At 40.5% G+C, this 18,966-nt stretch overlaps 1 protein-coding gene across 1 annotated transcript in view; it reads left to right on the forward strand.

The window, feature by feature from the left end:
* The window catches only part of LOC143181142 (lachesin), a 245,442-nt gene that overhangs the window by 51,506 nt on the left and 174,970 nt on the right, over window positions 1-18,966 (forward strand). The gene's annotated exons all lie outside the window — the stretch shown is intronic.

An 18,966-nucleotide genomic window follows, 5' to 3' on the forward strand; every position in this document is an offset into this window, starting at 1 on the left:
CTCGTACTTTCGTACTCCACGTGTTATCGCACTTATCGCGATTCTTTATTAGCTTGGGTGTTGGCGCGGCGCAGAGACGTTGCATGGTAACGCTAACTTGTGTTGAACGTGATACTGGAACGTGTTGGTATCGTGTCGGTGTGCATACACCGTTATCGACAAATTAGTGGAGGATGAGGTGTATTGGAGGTGAATAGGAAATGGAATTGCTCGACTTCCTGTGGTTTCCTGGTGATGTAGGTGTAAGGACTGCAGACTCGTAGTTGGGAACTTGTAATATCGATGACTGATTTGTGAAACAGATTATCGATGATAGAAAATGACTGATGTTTGGCGGTATAATAATTTGATTGATTTCGAGTTGACATTGAGTTAATGTTAATCGATAGTATTATCAATTGAAAATTAAACTGTTTATTGAGGTATAATATTTAGGTAATTCAATTCTGCTCTATATTGCTTTATATTGATGAGATCTATTAAACAAATTAAATTTTTGAATAAACTGAACTTCGACTTCTTACCATCAAATGACTTTTCAATGTACTTCATTAAAAATTATAGTTAGAAACAGCTTTTCTAAAGATTTAACCTGAAGTTGATCTATTAGTATGGATCTGAAATCCAATTTAGCGAAAATTTTCGTTTCCTATTTGTGTAATATTAAAGTTACTTCTGTGAAATGGAATGAAATAGTGACAAACTTGAAATTGACTCGAAAGCTTTGAAATTACTGTTTCACAGCGTAGTGGGCCGAAGCCTTTCTGATATTCTATAAATTAGTCTACTTTTGAATGAAGTCCAATGCTGCGTTCCAACCAAGCTTTAATATATCACATGCATTTCAGTCATGAAAGGATGTCAGTCGTTCCAGTTCAATTGAAACTAATTTCTTTTTTAAAATAATATCTCATGCAATTTTTCTTATTATATTCTACTGCGTCTAACTTCACCACAATATACTCCTAAACCTAATGAATTTAGGTTACCAAATAATGCGTTAACGTTAGTCAGCATCCTTCCTAATATATTCCCCATCAGATCACTAATTCACTAATCTCAAAATCATCACAGCTCATGTTAGTCGTATCTATATAATCAATAATCTCAACAGTCAGAGGACAACAACAAACGAGTAAGTTTGCTCGCCGAACGTGATCGATTCGAGACGAATCAAGATTCAATATTCAACGTTTCCTGGACACAATCGTCGCAGAACGATTTTAAACGTTCACAGGCTCGGGTTATGGAAAATTCAGCGGGTCGAAGCAGCTCGCGGAAAATTTGTCTGTTGTAGGAGTGTCGCGCTGACGGGTCGCAAGGAATAATAACTTTCTCGTCTAGAAAGGCGCGCAGGAAATTAAAATCGATTAACTGCCGGTCGACGTGCATCGGGACGAATGCTAACCTACCGAGATTGACACGTGTGCAACATTGACCGTTGAGCTGTTCCATTTCCCACTGTTCTTCGACTTCTCCGCGATCTCTGACATGCAGCAGCGCGAACACTCGTTTCGATGATCGCCGAGGGAGCCAATAAACGATGCCCCAGTCGATCTATGGAAATCTAAATTGTTCGTGTTTTCTGCTTGTTCTCTCACGATTTTATAGTGTGTTCAGTTGAATGGGATGACTGGTGTTGATCCTAAGGGATATTTCGACGATTTAGTGAAGAAATCTTTACTGTCTGTTTTAACATTTTTGGTTAATATTACAATATTTCATATTAAATATATTTTTGTAATACTTCGAAATAACAGAGCAGCATGTCATACTGCTTGGCTGTTAGCTAGTGGCTCATGGGGATATGTAAGTAGTGTAACCCTGCTATGTGGTCGGACGCAGGTTAAGTAGTGAAGTCTGTGTATGGTCAGCCATTGAGCGAGTAGAATGACTACAGTCACTGAATAAACGTTATGTGAGAATATAATATATGGTCAGATTTGTGCTTTAGGATTCTTACAAATCATGTAGTTAACCAAATTTTACATGATATAATATCTTTTAAATATAATTTTACAAGTTTGTCTATCTCATAAATTTTCTATTGTTTATTCATTCTGTTTTTGTAATATCTTAGAGTTGTTACAATTGTAGTTTCATACTCCTTCTTTTAGGTAGGAAAGTTGGAAGAATGAATTACAACAAATTGTTCGATCGTGAACGATAGTATTCTCATTCTAGGCGACTCGTTACAAGGAAAAGGTACGCTCGAATGGTTCTTTGAACGAAATACGTGTTTGATTAAAAAGACGAAGAAAAAGAAGTCGAGATATTCAATAAACGACAAACGACTCGATGAATGGGAATCTAAATATCGGCATTTTCTTTCCATTCCGCTGTCCGATTCGACCTTATTTCCAACTCGATGGGAGAAATCGATGTCAGTTCTTTTTTTTTAATGTTACAGACACAATGGTCTTATTAAGATCTTCTTATCTGTGTCAACGGTTCATTTAAAAATCATTGTTTTGCTGTCTTTGCATGTCTTTGTTCGTTGTTTAATATCAAACATTATGGATGGAAAAAAATTTTTAAGAAACGTTGCTGCAATTAGAAGACAATAATCGAAGGCTAGGATTCTTTCAGTATTTTCCCTATTGAGAATTCATACCTCCGTTATCTTTATAATTGATAATTTCTCTAATTAAAATTGTTAAAGGGTATCAGTGATATAGCACATATAATGCTGCCTTGATGTTACTTGTAACCATTTGTATAGAATTCGCTATTTTCAATCCGGATCGAAATAATATATATGTATATGATTCGATTATGCGCGTCCCAAATGAATGGTTTAATGCTCACATGATTATAATTTATGATATTAATATCAATATGAATGAGAATTTAATGAAGTTTTTCTATTAAATTCAAAGTTTCCAAATATAAACGAATATTTTAATTTTGTGATGTGAATGAAGTCGCTATAAATATTTCAAAAGTATGCATACATTATTGCAACCCATCGTCATGAATGTGTTGCGTTATAATTTGTATAGCTACATTGTCTACGTAAATTTAGAAATACTTACTGTAAGCACGTTGGAAATTGAATTCACTGGTGTATTGATTCCGAAAGACTAGTTATACAATAATATACGATGTACCCGATTATGAATAACGTTGTCACTTCCAACATATCGATTACATTCAAATTCACAACTTAACATAATCGTGAATTGTAATAACACATATAGACACTGTACATTTAAAATGAATCAATCATATATTTCCATCTTTACTTCTATCTTGTCCACAGTGCAGAAAAATCAACTCTTCACAATAAGTGAAATCTTGAACCAGCTATCTAATAGTAAAATTTTATTCGTAAATTCATTACCGAACTAAAATGTTGTCCTGGTAAAAGTCGTTGCAGTTCGAAATTAGTCGAGCAGATATTTGCGATGAGGGGGTCGAGACATTAAAAACTACTCAAGAGGGTAAAGGAACAAGAGGATCGACACTGAGAAATTAGAAATCCTCGAACACTAGCGCCAGACGAGAATAAGGAAATAATGCCTGCCACAAGTCAGCCGAGGGGAGTCGAGGCAGGAGGGTAGAAATTGCATTTTAAACGCGACGAAAAGAAACAGCGGCCCGCGCAGCGTAAACACGCGAAAGGAAGCGAGAGGGTAGAGCAGGGGAGGGGTAAGACGGGGCAAAAGGCAAGGAGAACAGTACGTAAATCCGATATTCTCACTCGCCGTCTTACCTCGCCTCTTCTTCTACGGTTAGGGAATAAATCCGTCTTGTGATACGTGATTCTCGAGAGGATTTACTTCACGACGGATTGATGGACGGAGAAGTATTATTTTAGTACACTGAAAATATGAAGAACAAGCCACGACGATGGTCGACGCGAGCGTTTTTCTCAATGCAGTTGCGACGCTAAAATGGCCACAAAACGAGGATTATTTGAGATTTCGTCGAGTGGATTTAGGTAACCTGTGTGTGTACGGTGTTATGGAATATTGTTCGATATTATTTTTAAAGAAAGATAATACAAGCTGTTCAATGGAAACTGAATAAGTTGCAGCCTGTTTTGTTCTTGCATGCTTTTTTGTTTTATAACAGAGGCAAGCGTGCAACGGTTTCGAGAGAAACGAATAATGGATTGATTAATTTGAAGGATTGGTACACACGACAACCGATAGAGGATACTAGCGCGGTCCAAAGCTGAAACGTTCATAGAATCGTTGCAAACACTTTCGCGGGTAATATTTCAAACGGTTTTGCTCTTGGGGCAATCCGCTGAAATGCAAAACCTTTTATGGAATCGTTCGTGCTGTTATGGAAATCGGTATTTCGCGGTGTTTCCGCTCTTTGGTAAACAACAATGATACAATGCAACTCGTGTGTCACACATGGACCACATGTAAGGCAATATCGTTTGCTGGGAATGAACAAAACAAAGTGAAAGCCCTCGATTTATAAGATATTTCGGTCTCTGAATTTATGATAGAAATTTTGCGCGGCATTGCATTTCAAATTCCATATAAATGTAGTTGCAATTAAGGGAAAAAAATAGTTAAATTTTTTGTTCACCTAAAATTACGGCAGAAATTAGGCAGTGAGAAGTAACTAGTAAAAATTGTTCTAATTGCAAGCGCAGTTTACGAAATTCCGTCCAATCAAGCTTAACGTGAGCAGCGATAAGACATCGACGCGACCTCGAAAGCATTCGATATTTATTAACTCAGCAACGATCCCATTCAGAAAGAGTGGATGGCAGCAGAGGTCTGCCTGGAGATGTGCCAAGATCTGCGAAATTTCTCGATAAGGAGGCCGACGTAGCCCAATCTTCGAGTTTTAGCTTCTCGTCCAATTATACTTCCTCTGTACGAGCCGAACATTTCCTGGATCATTCCATCGTTCACCCAAAATACGTACGAAGTTAGGACACGGTAGTTCATTTAGATAAGATTGCCAGTTTGCGCTCAGTTCGACTGTCTGTCTTTCCCGTGGGGTGCTGGCTCTTGATCTTATCGTCGCCAAAACAGAGGCTCGTATTTCTTCCCCCGCAGCGTTTTAACCATCCCTCGGAAAGGGAAAAGTGCAATTTCGACTGTCTTTAATATTATAGGAGGAGGGTCGCGCTTTATGTGACTGTTTCGTTCCACGCTCGACTAATCGCTGACCTTTACTACTGGAAACCTTGACGAATTTATTGCAACGAAAATTACCCACGAAAGTATGACATAAACTGGTGATAAATAAAAGTAAGCATATTCCAGGTACACAGGAAAATACATACAAACATAATTAATGAACTTTTTATTAAGTTTTCTATGAATATTTTGTAAAAAAATTGGGGTAGTTTAAAGCTAGAATGAATGACATGGAGATGTAATAATATTGATTTTTATTGTTGGTTCATTCTATTGCTTGGTTACTTTTACTTTTCATAAGTGTGTGCTATGTCGTACGGTCGTACTACTTACTATCTAGTCGTTATTTCTTACTACTGAAAACATTGTTTCTAAGTGCATATTTGCATATAATACGTAGAAATCAAATTTTGCTAAGTAAATTTGAACAACACTGTGCTATCAGATAATTATTATCACTAATGAATTTCCAGTGGTTTCGATGGCAGAATCTCTAACACAGTGGAGATTAGAGATATGTTAATCACAGAATTTACTTTCGATTTACTGAAATTTGAAACCACTATACTTTCTAGTAATGTGAACCCTCTAACTATAATAGAATACATCATAATGTGCCAAATGTTACTCTTCGTTCGAATAAAAATAACATCGTGCGATCTTTGTAATATTCAAAGTTATGAAAATTTATGCTCGACAGTGTAATTTCATCGAATGAAATTCGAACCTTCACTTCTATGCAACCGAATTAATTATCGGTGCACCTCGTTTCCTTCGTTTCCTTGTTATCATAACGTATTCTCATTCCCTCAGCAGCGAGGTTTTTTTCATTACTCGTGTTGTATCATTAAATATATCCTGATCCCATTAAGAGGTGATATCACGCTCTTTACATGAAATCTGAGAGAGCTAATTTTTCTTTATAATACTTGTATTATAGTTTACAATTCGTTCCATCGTTTCAGCAACGATATATTTAGAACGTATTAATTACAGCAGGGTACTTTATACATTCTTTGACAATTCAAGTAACATCACTGTAAAATAAAATTGCTTCGTTTCCTCTGCATTTCAATATCGAATTTCCTTTGCCTGTTTGCGGCAGAGAAGAGCGGTGGAACATGTTTCTTCAGCTAGTGCAAGTTTCGAATCAACTTCCTTCTTTCAAGTTCTTGGCATTTTGCAAAGGCAAAAGCAATCTTCCTTAACGAAGCTCGACGTTACGAAGTTCCTGATTCTTTTCCTTCTCTCTTGGCTGAACTTGAAGGAACATTGTGTTTTGCACTCAGTGACGGGAATATTTTTCTGAAACGTTCAGTTTTTATGGGTTGACGATTTTCATTGAACTGTTCTTCCCTTGTCGTAGTCCCTTCGTTAGGAGAATTAAACATAGAAAGGTTAGTAGTTCTCAGACATTGCTCTGAATGTACCCTTGAAAATTTTCCCATGGTTTGTCACTTCCCTTGTGACTTTATGGAGTATTATAATTATATCGAGTTCATTTTTACTTCCTCTTCCCTTTTTTTATTGAATTTTTCGTATCGATAACAATATTCGAGTCTGTACATTAGTTCATTGGTAAAATATTCTAAACTGTTTTTTAAAACAATCGTATTTCATTCATACTCGATTTTGTATGTTCCTGAAATAGATTGTGTATCGAATTTTTATTACAGCATTCACCTCGTATTTCGTTCATACGTGTATCTGTATTCTGTACTCGTCTGAACTTTTATTCTTCTGCTTTTTTACACCAGCGAAATTCGTTTGTTACTGGAAAATTGCATTTGAAAGTTACGAACAGTACGACAATATCATCGAAAATCGAAATTTTCAAAATCGGAGTTTCTGTTCGACACTTTCTGCCGCGGTTTATGGGACTTAACATGCATGGAAACTTTCAAATATTGTTTCCTCTAAATTAGTATGCACCGAACGATATTCTTAATAACATTATGTAACACAGTTTTTTCATTGTCACGGTTTTCATTTCTTCAAATCATTGCCCTTCTTTGCTCTTATCTCAAAATCGATATGAAATCTTCCCAGTGGCACCAGAAATACATTACCAACCTAATTTGCTCACGATATTTTTTTCCATTCTATTTACCTAAAACCAGTCACGTGGATGCTCTCAGGATTTAAGTACCAAACAAAATCGTTCGGCAAACCGTCCAACGCTAATTAAAAAACAAATTTACAAACCCCTTCCTCCAAAATTAAAGTAACCCTGCACCGCATGCGATTTGCACTTCCGCTCGCGCCAGCCCAATAATTCCAGCGAACTCTATCACTCTCATTTTCAGCTTCGCTAGCGACAGAGGTGCACAGGTAGTAACCGCTTTCCCAGCGTTCGCAGCTCCCCACGTTCGTTGGCTGCCGCGTACACCACCCCCCGAGGGGTGGCAGAGCCGATGTAACAGGAAGGAGAACGTGGGAGGACGATTGTAAAAAGCTGTACGACGCGAGAGAGGAGGGAGCGGGTCCTCTCATTTGAATACTTAGATTGGAAGGGTCGTCGAGGGGGTTGGCGGGCCGCTGGAAGAAGGGGTGGATCGCAGTGTCTCGGGCCAGGGGGGAGGAAAGGGAGGGGGGAGGTGCGCGTGGAGGAGAGGACTCGGGCGCAACCTGGGGCCGCTTAATCGCGTTTTCCGTGAAATTTATGAGATCTGAACCGATAAGGTGGGAAATAAGAGTCGGCTCCAGAGAAAGAAGGAAAACCAGCGTGAAGGGGAGAGGAGGGGAGAGAGGAAGGCGCGACGATGGGAGGAATCGTGGTAAGAGTATAACGGCTCGCTTTAATACGTGGGATGCTTGTGATTTTGAAGTAGATAAGGGGAACGGGCACGGGATGCTTTCGGCTGTTTTTTGCGGATATCAACTGGCTCGGGAATCTCGCGGATGGGTTATTGATGAAAGTGTTATTGGCCACCGAGTTACCTCGTTTTCGTGAGCCTCGAATGGGGAAGCTCGAGATCGCATCGCGGTGCTCGGTTAGAGGTATTTGTCGTCTGATTGGATGTTGTAAATAAGGGGGATGCCACTTTCTTTGAATTTCGAGACGTGAGTCTTGTTGGGTATCTACATAGATATTGCTGTTTAAAAAAATAACATTCTAGATATTGTACGTGGAATGCTATTCATTTCATTGATTTAAGGTCCTGTGTATTACTATACAGGGTGAGATACTTAAAACAGGCCACTTGGATAACTTGCTTTTAACAATGGAAAAAAAGTGTCTGACAAAAATTGCTTGATTTTGAGGGACACGTAACGGGGTGTCAATAATTTTTTTATAGATGGAGGCGTAGTATAGGTATAGACCTGTTTTAGGTACCTCACTCTGTATACTTACATTAATGTAACATGAGGTAATTATTTTTCAAAGCTCCTTACTTCACAAGTAAGTACATAAAGCAACGCAAAGTAGTACAATTCAGGAGCTCTCGAATAACTTCTAGTACTTCTTTCACATCGATCGCAATAAAATTTGCAAGAATTTCTACGTAATTAATAAGCCCACTTTATCAAGGGGAAGCAGCGTCAGTCTAGTCGAACGGCGATTCAATCGCACAAAAGAGACGAAAGGCGGTAATTGCTGGACGAGCTCCTGCTCGCCAGGACGATTACATTAATCGTCATTCAGCACTTTTCACTTTTTATTTCTCCATTACGCCCACTTAATCTTCGCGGCAATGATATCAGAGGCAAAAAGGAAGGTTTATCTACCCTCGGTGTTGTTTTTCCACCATCAGTCTACCACCATGGCAGAGAAGTGATATCGATAGATAGACCCGCCGAGTTTTTTCGCCTCCGCCACGGGAAAAGTCGAGAGGCTGCGCCGTGAGGCGGCTGATAAGGACGACTCATTGGTCCCGGGACAGACAGACTGCTGTTATTTGTCAGACCATCTTCACCCGTGGAAGACGGGTACGGGTTAGACTTACCTTTCCTCAGCTTCTGATTCGATTGAGCCGCCGCATCGTATCAGCATTTTCACAATTTATTTCACCCACCCTTCTGCCGCCTCGGCGTAATCCGTGAAACGAGGAGGAAGAGTTTCTTCACCCCCTGAAAGAAGAATGACTGTCGGCTGTGGAATTTGTTCAGCCCAGGGGCCACATTTGTAAAATGCTTCGGAACGTGTCTACGCGGTAGTTTAGGAAAACATGAATGCAGTTACGATAACGTGGCGAAAAAGATCAAGAGCGAGAGCATGGTAGAAATATTCTTGCCTGGATGTAACTTTTTTATTATCTTGGGAGACCTTTTCGGTGAAACTCGTGGGTGGTTGCAAACTTGAAATTCAGCTGCTGTGGTATGCTGTTTCTTCTCGTGAAAATTTGAGATAAAGTAAATTACATCCAGCTAAAATTTCATTTAGCACGAAATATATTAAATAATAGTAATAAAAGAAAGTAATATACCTAATTGTGGTAATATTCTTGAAAATACAGTGAAAAGTCTCCTTCAAGCGCAATTTGCTCTCACGAAAATTATTCTCTTTCTTCATTTCTCGTACAAAGTAGATTTCCCGGGCTTCTTACTTTTTATCCAAGTTATATAAAGCAATCAATAATTTCGAAACAATTTCTCCAATGATCCTTTAGTAAAAGATATTACCATGCTAGCAGCAGAGTCCCTACAAATTGCATCATTTCTCCAACATTTTCTCTCACCACTCTTCACCCAATTAAAACCCTACTCTCCTCATTTGTCTGCTCTACAGAGATAATTATACCAGAACTGCTCCACAGAAGCATCATCATAAGAAGAGTGCAAGCCCTTCCCCCTTCTTGACCAGCAGAAACCCTGCATTTTTCACGATCGACGCGAGTGGATCTTTTACGCTATCATTGACCGCATATCCTGTCATTGTTTCGTAAGTAGGTATAAAGATTCCGCGCGGATTGTCGCGAATAAAAGGGAACGCGAGCATAGGGGAGGGACACCGTTCACGTATTCGTCACTGTAGCCAGCTGAGCTGTTGTTGACGTTGAAAAATCCGGCTCTCGAAAATCTTTCCCGCGCACGTGCACTATTCGCACGGGCGTAGTGCATTCACTGAGGGTAGTTTTCCAAGGGATAGGGAAAAAAGCCGACGGGCTACGGACGCATCGGCGGAAAATACACAGTCGAATCAAGATAAAGTGGATGTGGAGGTAGGCAGACGGCAGGGTTCTGGCAAAAACGATATCTGTGTCCGTGTAGAATGTAATCTGCGCGTGTGACGCGTTCAACATCCTCGACTGGCTCGTGCTCGCGTGTGCACATGGTAGAATCGTCTGTAAAAAAAGAGGGAACAGTGTGCACATTCGGTGTAAATGTGGCGGAAGTGGATTTGTTCTGGGGCGTGCGAATTAGTTGAACCTCATGAGGCTTCAGGTTCTGAGAGGAGCGTTCAAAGAAATTGAAGAAAACGGTTCTTTTTAGAGACACCGGAAATGAGATACTTGGGAGATTTTTTGAGTTGTTGGTTTCTTCGTGTTCTCTTCTTTTGGATTGTTGGGGGGTTAGAAGTTGAGCTTATTGAGAGAATGCTAATTTAGGATACATGACGAGATAAATCTTGCACCTATGTATGTTCTATATGACTAGATGTAGTACAATAGCGATGTTAATGTTCAGCTGGTAGGGTGTTAAGTATGACAAATAATTTATATTAATATAGAAATAATTTAGAATTTTACAGGGTATTTCAGTGAGTTATCTATGAATATTTTTCATTCCAAATATTACAAGTTGAGCTAGTATAAATACTGTGATCCCATTATACTACATAAATGTTAGTATCCATGGTTATAATAATAATTTATCTAGCATTTACTATTTTTAATTTTTTAATGATACAGCATCGCTTTCTTGACGAGGCAAAGGAATATTCTCTTTAAATAATAAAACTTCACGTAACCCTGTTTGTTTATGCTTCTAGTGAGAGTGCGCCTAGTGTCGCACTTTCACTATAAATAACATCACAAGTGTCCCAGATAACACCAGACACGTAAACAGTTTCCTACAATTCCATCTACAAAAAGCAGAATAAAATTTCCCCAAGTCCAGCCTCGCAATTCAATAACTCCTCATCTGAAATCAAGCATACTCACTACCACTCCTCGCACAATGTAATTAAGTATTCCGTTTCGCCAAAAGAGGACCAAGTGCGCCTCTACAAGACGCAAGAGAAAAAAAGTTGAACTCGACGATTTGAAAATCCCAGGGAACAGGCGACGAAAAGTGCAAAAGAAAAAAAAATTTAAAGGAATCGTGTCTGCATGGTACAGCAAGGCTTTAAAGCCGTGCAACTTTCCACGCGAAAAGATGTTTTCGCAAAACCACGGGCTGCAGGGGTGGGAAAAAGTGAAAGACTCAGCCCCCTTTCAGGACACCCTGTATATGCAAATGCGAACAGGCGGCCGTTTCTACGGTAAACTTTCGTATCTGCGAGCCACGGTGTGCGTGCGCGCCTTATCTCGGATTTCTTTCGGACTTTACAACGCCACTAGCCGCGAAAGGTGGGCGGAGAGAAAGGGCGAAACAGTCGTTTTTTCGGTCGCGAAATCGGCCGCGGGAATCCCATGCATTTCTGATGAACGTTCGCCTGCGGGAAGTTATCCTGCCACCTTTTAAGTCGCGCCAGGATCGAGCCGCGATAGCGATCTCGGTTTAATGAAAATCGTGGAATGCGAAAACAATTCGGGCGCCGTGCCACATTCTCGCCAACATTTCCCCGAATTCACGCGATCGCGTCGATTTTGCATCTCGGAGACTGTGCCGCGCTCCGAACCCGATTGCCACTTTTCTCTGCCTATTATTGCTCATGTGGCACCGGTGTTTATGCTTCGCGAATAAACGTTTTCGGCGGGAAAGAGCTGGTCAATTTGGTAGTCATTTTGCTTATTAACGTTGCACGCTTTGGAGGTGGCACCTTTTAAGGAGAAGTGGGTATGGTCAGACATGATTAGTGGAAGAGACTAAAATTGTAGGGAGAGATGAAAGGTATAGAAAGAATTATTCGGGCTATTATGTATCTTGAGATTATTAGAATTATGGGGATATTTAAAATTTTGAATATTTAAAAATTTGAATATTTAAAATTTTGAACATTTAAAAATTGAAATATTGAAAACTTTGAACATTTAAAAATTTAAATATTCAGAGATCTGAAAATAAACGATTTGACACTTTAGCTACTCGAAACTTTGCAAGTAGTTCAAAGAACGCGGTAGCAAAATTATTTTACAATTCTGCCCTGTGTGCCTCATCATGGGGTGATAAGGTAGCCCGCCACAAAGGTCGGAATTTGATGAGAGGTATTAACAGTATAAAGCGAGGTGCATAGAAGGTCGCCTCGCTAAAGTAACAAGGTCTCTCTTCACGGCGACACGTTCGCACGGAAAATATTTTACACGGTCGATTGCCTATTGCTTCCGTAACAGCGATATTTTCACGAGGATACACTCTTGGTGTGCACGCGACGTAGTCTGGTCGCGAGGCTCGCCTCGCTACTCGGAGCGGAAAATTGACATAAACTGTTGCTTTTGCTACTCCTTCACGCTCCTCTCTGCTCAAAGCGTCGCGCTCGACGCCGCGACGTCGCTCGAAGCCAGCAGACTTTCGTCATAGCTGCTCTTGTGCCGAATCACCTCGCAACCACCCGCGGCTCTCGACGTAAGAGCAGTCTTTTCAGGCTTGCTAGACGCCGTCCTCCGCTCGCAAGTAACACGCGAGGCGCGTGCCAAAACACGAGCAAAGCCTTTTGCAGCGCGACAACGCGCTGGTAATGACTCGCCTTCACCCGACGCGATAATTGTACCGTTCGGAATTGTTCATTTCCTTTGTAGGTCGTCGAGGCTCAAGTGCATCCAATATACAAAGCGCTGCACTTCATCTTGCTGCCTTTGTTACCAAAGATTTAGGAGAGTTTCATAGGATTAGGTTGGGACTATCGGTGTGTTCATTTAGAGTTTCGTAAACAGTATAAAGAATATTTTGTGTAAATAGGATTTTCATTACTTTCGTTATACCATTGATGGTAATCCTTATTCTACGAATAATCAACTGTAATACTATTTGCTATGAAGTGACAGCTGTTCATTAACGAACGCGTCATTAGCAGACAATTAGTAGACCAGTATGAGCGATTTTGATGTATTAAATGTTATTATTTTATGGCTGGAATTAGTGTATAATACAGATTTATAAATTATCATTTATTTTTAGGTAATATCGATTTTATGTAATTAAAATAAATTTAAGTATATATAGTGTTGTTTGAAGTAACAAGCATATGTAGTACGTATGTGAAAGTGTGTATGGGTTCAAATAAATGATTAGTATTAAAATTTGTTGGTGGTATGTAATTCATATTACTACGTCTTATTTCACGTAACTTAGTTTTTAAGGAGACACGATATTTCTTCCCTAAGTGATAAATTTTGCTTGAAGAGGACCGGATGGAGCAAGTCAGCGATTTCTTATAATAAGATGGAAGCAAAAAGTTCTTCTTCCTTCCTTCAGTTTCTCCCTGAATAAACTTTAAATTTAGCGAACGAGCGTAAATTAACATTGCAAGTATCCACTCGAACAAGGCGTAGTAATTAAAATGTTAGACAATGAAAGAATATTGTAAGTTAAAAAATTTTTAATCTATCCCTCGGCTTGTGAAAATGGAAGTACGTAAGATTTTTCACAAATTATCGAATATTGGTTTTAGCGCATATTTTACGGATTAATTATCATCCTTTTCGATGTATTAATTATTTACTTTATACGATCTCAAATAACGTATAAAATATGTTATCAAAACGATATTTATTTTATCAATTTTCATATTCTCCTTCATATTTAACTGAGATGCAGAAATTATTTTGCCCTGTACGCTATTGATTTTATACCATTTTCGGAACGCGAGAAAATACGCCCGTTTGTTACAAGTGTAATATTTACACAATTCCTTCCATCAACAACTCGTATTTGGAAAAGCTTCGAATGCGGCATCACGAGAAATGCCAATTTTTTCCTTTTGCAATTCATGGCGGAGAAAATGTTGCTTACATAACTTGATTGCCTGATAATTTGCCTATGTTATTGAAAATATTTTATAAATTAAACAGGTAATGAAATGGAATGCAGAACTCAAGAAGGAAATATTATGGAAAATACTGTTTCCAAAGAAATACGAAATCATAAAGTCTACATCAGATTTATTCAGATTCAACCAATTACTTTTATATACTTTTATACCAGTATTTATTGCTCACGATTGAAACAGTATTTCAGTATTTTTTTAAATGCTATTTTCGTTATTAAAACATTTTAATTTCATAAATTTTTGCTTGGAAAATGTTTTCCAAGTATTGTTAATTTTTCGGTTATTTAGTTCCGCGAATTCATCTATGGTGGAATATTAATTATCTACGAATATAAAAAAAGAAACATCCACAAAATCCACTAGTAGTCCTATAGAAAACAAAATTCTTCACAATGATCACCAACTCATCCCCCATAAAATTTTCCCTTCATTGGAATTTTGAAAAACAGTCAACCTACCCCTCTTGGACGCTTTCTCCGCTACCACTGACTTTCACCATGCGCCAAATATATTTCTCTTCCTCGATCTCAAAACTCCAGCGATCCAGTAGGTGTTGCAACTGAAGTGGGCCGTGCTCCTCGAACAATAACAACTCTTGCTCCATAAGAGGCAGGAGAAGTACGCGTTCTGTCCCCCAATTTCGGCGCTGTGCTCGAGCGGTTGATCTAATCACCCAATCCACCCAAGCGCAGGGCGTCGAGTCTCCAATTCTACACGGATCGAAAGAAGGCGTCCTATAATTAATAAACCATCGACAATCGTCACGCAGTCGGGGACGAATTTCACGAGGTGTGACAGACGGATGCGAAACGCTCGCGATCGTCTCGTCGTGACAGATATTAATTAAAATTCGCGAGGGCCACTCGAGCCTTAATGAAGGGATCTCTCGGTCTTTAATCACCTGAGCGTGTCGCATTCGCGGAGCGCGACCGTGGGATGAGGATGCAAGGCCACGGAGGGGCGCACGTAGGTGGAGCAGCAGAGCTGTGTGCGTCTGCCGCGAGTTTCCTCGTTTCCAGCTTTTCCATCGCGCGCGTTTTCGTTTCCTCAAGGCCCTTCCAATTAGCGACGCGGTGTATCGCCGCGACGCGCGTCACGTTCTGGTTCTTTGCCGCTCTTAGCGATTTCTGGCGGTTCGCGGCCTCCAAGGAGGAAGCCCTCTTCCTCGACGAAGCACTCTTCTCTCGGTCGCTTTGACCATTTTCCCCTCTTCGTTCGCGGTGCTCGTTAATTCGAACGGCAGCCGATACTCGGGCATCATATTAATTATCTCACGCCGAACGCCGCTCAAGTTGGTCTACTTTCGTTGCTGTAATTAATACTTCGCCGACCTGAGCTCCTGCTCAGAAGAAGATCCCTCGCTGAATTACACCCTAGGTCGACACTGATCAGCGTCTGTTCTTGTTTCTCGGAGACTTGGTCTTTTGCTTGATTGGGGGGCGTCGGGTGGAGGAAAGGCGGGGATGAGTGCAGCTAGTTGATTTAATAAAGTGTACTGTGTGAGGATTCTCGAGAGGTGGCTTGTTGGAAATTGGTTCACAGTCCAGAGGAATCCTGTATTTTTTCTTATATAACGCTAACTCTGAGTAACGTAGCACCTCGTTTCGTTATTTATGCCTCGCCTACAATTTCGACTGCCCAATTTTAAGGAATGATTAAACCGTTTCCAAAGCTGAAACCGAGGATCAGTAAAAATCAAGAACTAAACAGAATTCGAGCAAGTTTCCCAATTTCTCAGGCAGGAAACTTATTAGTAAGTTACCAAAATCGACTTAAACTCTGGAAGCTCGGACTAACGATAAACTCCAAGACGAGGCTTCAATCTCCGCGGCCGCAGCCGCCTGTGTTGATTTCATGACTCAGTTCCACAGAAGAAGGCGAACGATTTGCCTGAGGGGGCTGAAAGGCACGCGTGCAGGAGGCGCTTAATCCAGTAAAAATCTGTATTCTTAATGAACCTGTTAAGCAGGTGTTCCAGGCTTTAAGCTCTCACACGAATCTTTGATTTCTCGAGGAAAGTTCGCAGTCTGTACGGTGTACGAAAATCAGGATTTCGCGGCAGAGGGTGGGTCTGGCCGCGAAAGGGAGGCAGATACTCGGGGAAGATAGCGAGAAGGCAAAAGGTGGTAGTGAGCTCGAAATGTGGTCTCGCAGGAAAGTACACACGTGCAGCTACACAACTATCTAGTCCTTTGGCCCTGCAGATAGTGAAGTCGATGGCAGTGGCCCAAAGAGAATTTCCTAGTGGCGTCCATCCCCTTCGCTTGGCAAGCAGGAGTCACTTGAAGTCACCTTTAAAAGTCACTATTTACCCCTGGCGTTTCTCTATTTTCTTTCCGTTCCATTTATTTGCCTACTATGTACGCCGTGCGTAAATCTAGGCTATAGAGAGTGTCTGGAATGCGTGCACCGTGCAAAGCTGACACCATTGTGCATTTATTTTTATGGACGATGCTGTAAACAAGCGTTGCACCTTGCGATGCTATCGGAATAGGATGGCTTTAAAGCGTCGGGCTGGTACAGGAGTTTCATCATTCTATCATTCTCGCTATTGTTTGGCAAGCTTGGTTCAAGCATGTAATAGAGAGAGAGGGAGAGAGATCGAAAATTAGTCTATTGTGTAGGTATTAAATAAAATGATTATGTACCTAGGAAATTATGGATAACTAGTTATCTAATTTAATTAGCAGTATCTGGTGTAGACATGAAACAGTTTGTGTTAAGTTTCCAACATCTAAACCTAGTTTATAGGTAGTAGATATATCACTGATATCCTGGATCACATGTCACAGATGAGGTTAACGGATGAGGGATGAAGTGTACTTATGGACGAGAAGGAGAAGAGATTTTTCGATGTTGTTTGTAAACGATGGGGATGAGGGAGAATATCATTTTTCTACTTCATTTATGGACAAGAGGATGGGAGGAATTTTATTTTTCTACTTTGTTATGGACGAGGGTGGCTAGGGAGACGGCAAAGGCGGTGAGGCAGGAACTTGGACGTTAGAGGTCTACTAAATAGAGCGAAAAAGTTAAAGCTTTGAAAGAGTCTTCGAAGGGGATCTCCACTCTAGAGTCTTTTTACATAAATTTCAAGGAAACAAGAAGAGCTGAAACTCTATCTAATAAAGCTTCAGAGTTGAAGTTCTAGTTTCTCTTTTACCTCAATAACACCTCTTCTTATAGATGCTAGGAACCCATTTAGACCATCAGCAATGACCGAGCTTTAACATTGAAACTCATGTAGAAAAAGTTTCCAAGTCGAAGTTTCCTCAGACACCTCGTCCAGAACTTCAACCTTTCCACTTTCGCTAATAAAATTCCAGCTCGTCTGCCACTTCAAAAATAAGATTTTTAGGTACAATACAATAATTCCCCTCCTTCTCTCATTAACATGACTCCCTGACCCCCCTCTCCACTCCCTAACTTTTACTTTACCCCACCATTTACCACGATACTCAAGCCACCAGAAACATACATGTACAAAGTCATCCCACCGAAAGCAGCGCACAGCTGCACAGAACGTTTCTCGAGCGTGTCTTTTTTGCTTCCTGGCAGAACGCAGTAAGAGGATCTTGCGAGGGTTAGATCGCGACCAAAGGTGAGGGGGAGGGTTACACAGATAGAGGCAGAGGGTTGTTACTAGGACCGGCGTTCGAACTCGTAAGCAGCTCTCTCTCTGCAGAAGAAAATTCTTAGGGTGTCGGGTTTCTTCAGAGATAACGGTCTTTCTCTTTTTTCTTGGCCCGCTTTCCCACCAACCTCTCGTTTCGCATCCTTTCCCCACCCCTCGAGCCAATATCCCGCGTGTAATCCGTAATAACGTTTGAGTGGCACACTTTGAGAGGCATTAGAAGCTAGAGGATCGGTAAGTGTATCTCGCAAATCGGCCTGGCGGTTCGTTGAGTATTTGCTGAAGAAATTTCCTGAGAGCCTTGGCAGAATCTTACGTATTCTTTTACTGACTTCTTGATTCTGGCACGTCATTGCTAGTTGCAGCAGTTGCTTCTTCAATTTTTCGAGGGTAGAATTAAACTAGTCCTTTCTTAAGCTGGTTCTACATTGCATGTTACATAACAAAGTTATACAGATTACAGAAAAGAGAGGCCATACATATGTTTCTCTTCTGTTCTCCATAAAGTTACATAACTTTGTTATATAACATATAATGTAGACCCAGCTTTAGAATGACGTTTTCTGTTTACAATTAAAAATACTGCATATTTAAAGATCACTTCGCAACAATGTCAAAGATCATTTGCGATTTGCCTCAACCATTATAGAAAAGATTTCCAAAAAAATTGCTTCGACTAGCCTCCCTCAGGGAAACAAGAAAACAGTGTTACATTCGTGGATGCCAAAAATCGACAAGTTCCAGTGTCTAAACTAGAATAGGGACGCGTCGATCCGAGAATCCAGTCGCTGTCAACTCCCAAAAGAACTCGACAGTTGCTTTGACACGCCGAGAACGCGATGCTCTTCTCCCTTTCTCAAATCACGACGTCACGGAGCATCCCGGAAGCGGGCGTGACTAGTTGTATTTCCTGCGGAGGTCGCATCACAGAGGAGTGGGATCGATCAGTCGCGGGGCGGTAGCGTGCATCTACATACACACGTGAACTCGCGTGGATGCGCTTTGAGTTATAGGAGCTCGCTGGTCGACCTGACAGCCTAGTTATTGAATACAAAATGCAATTTTTCAAGTCTGCCGCTGGTACATCTCGTCGCAGTACTCGCCTGAGAAGTAACAGACCGTTCCCTTGG

This window comes from Calliopsis andreniformis, chromosome 6 (assembly GCF_051401765.1).
Source record: "Calliopsis andreniformis isolate RMS-2024a chromosome 6, iyCalAndr_principal, whole genome shotgun sequence".
In the NCBI taxonomy this organism is placed as follows: Eukaryota; Metazoa; Arthropoda; class Insecta; order Hymenoptera; family Andrenidae; genus Calliopsis; species Calliopsis andreniformis.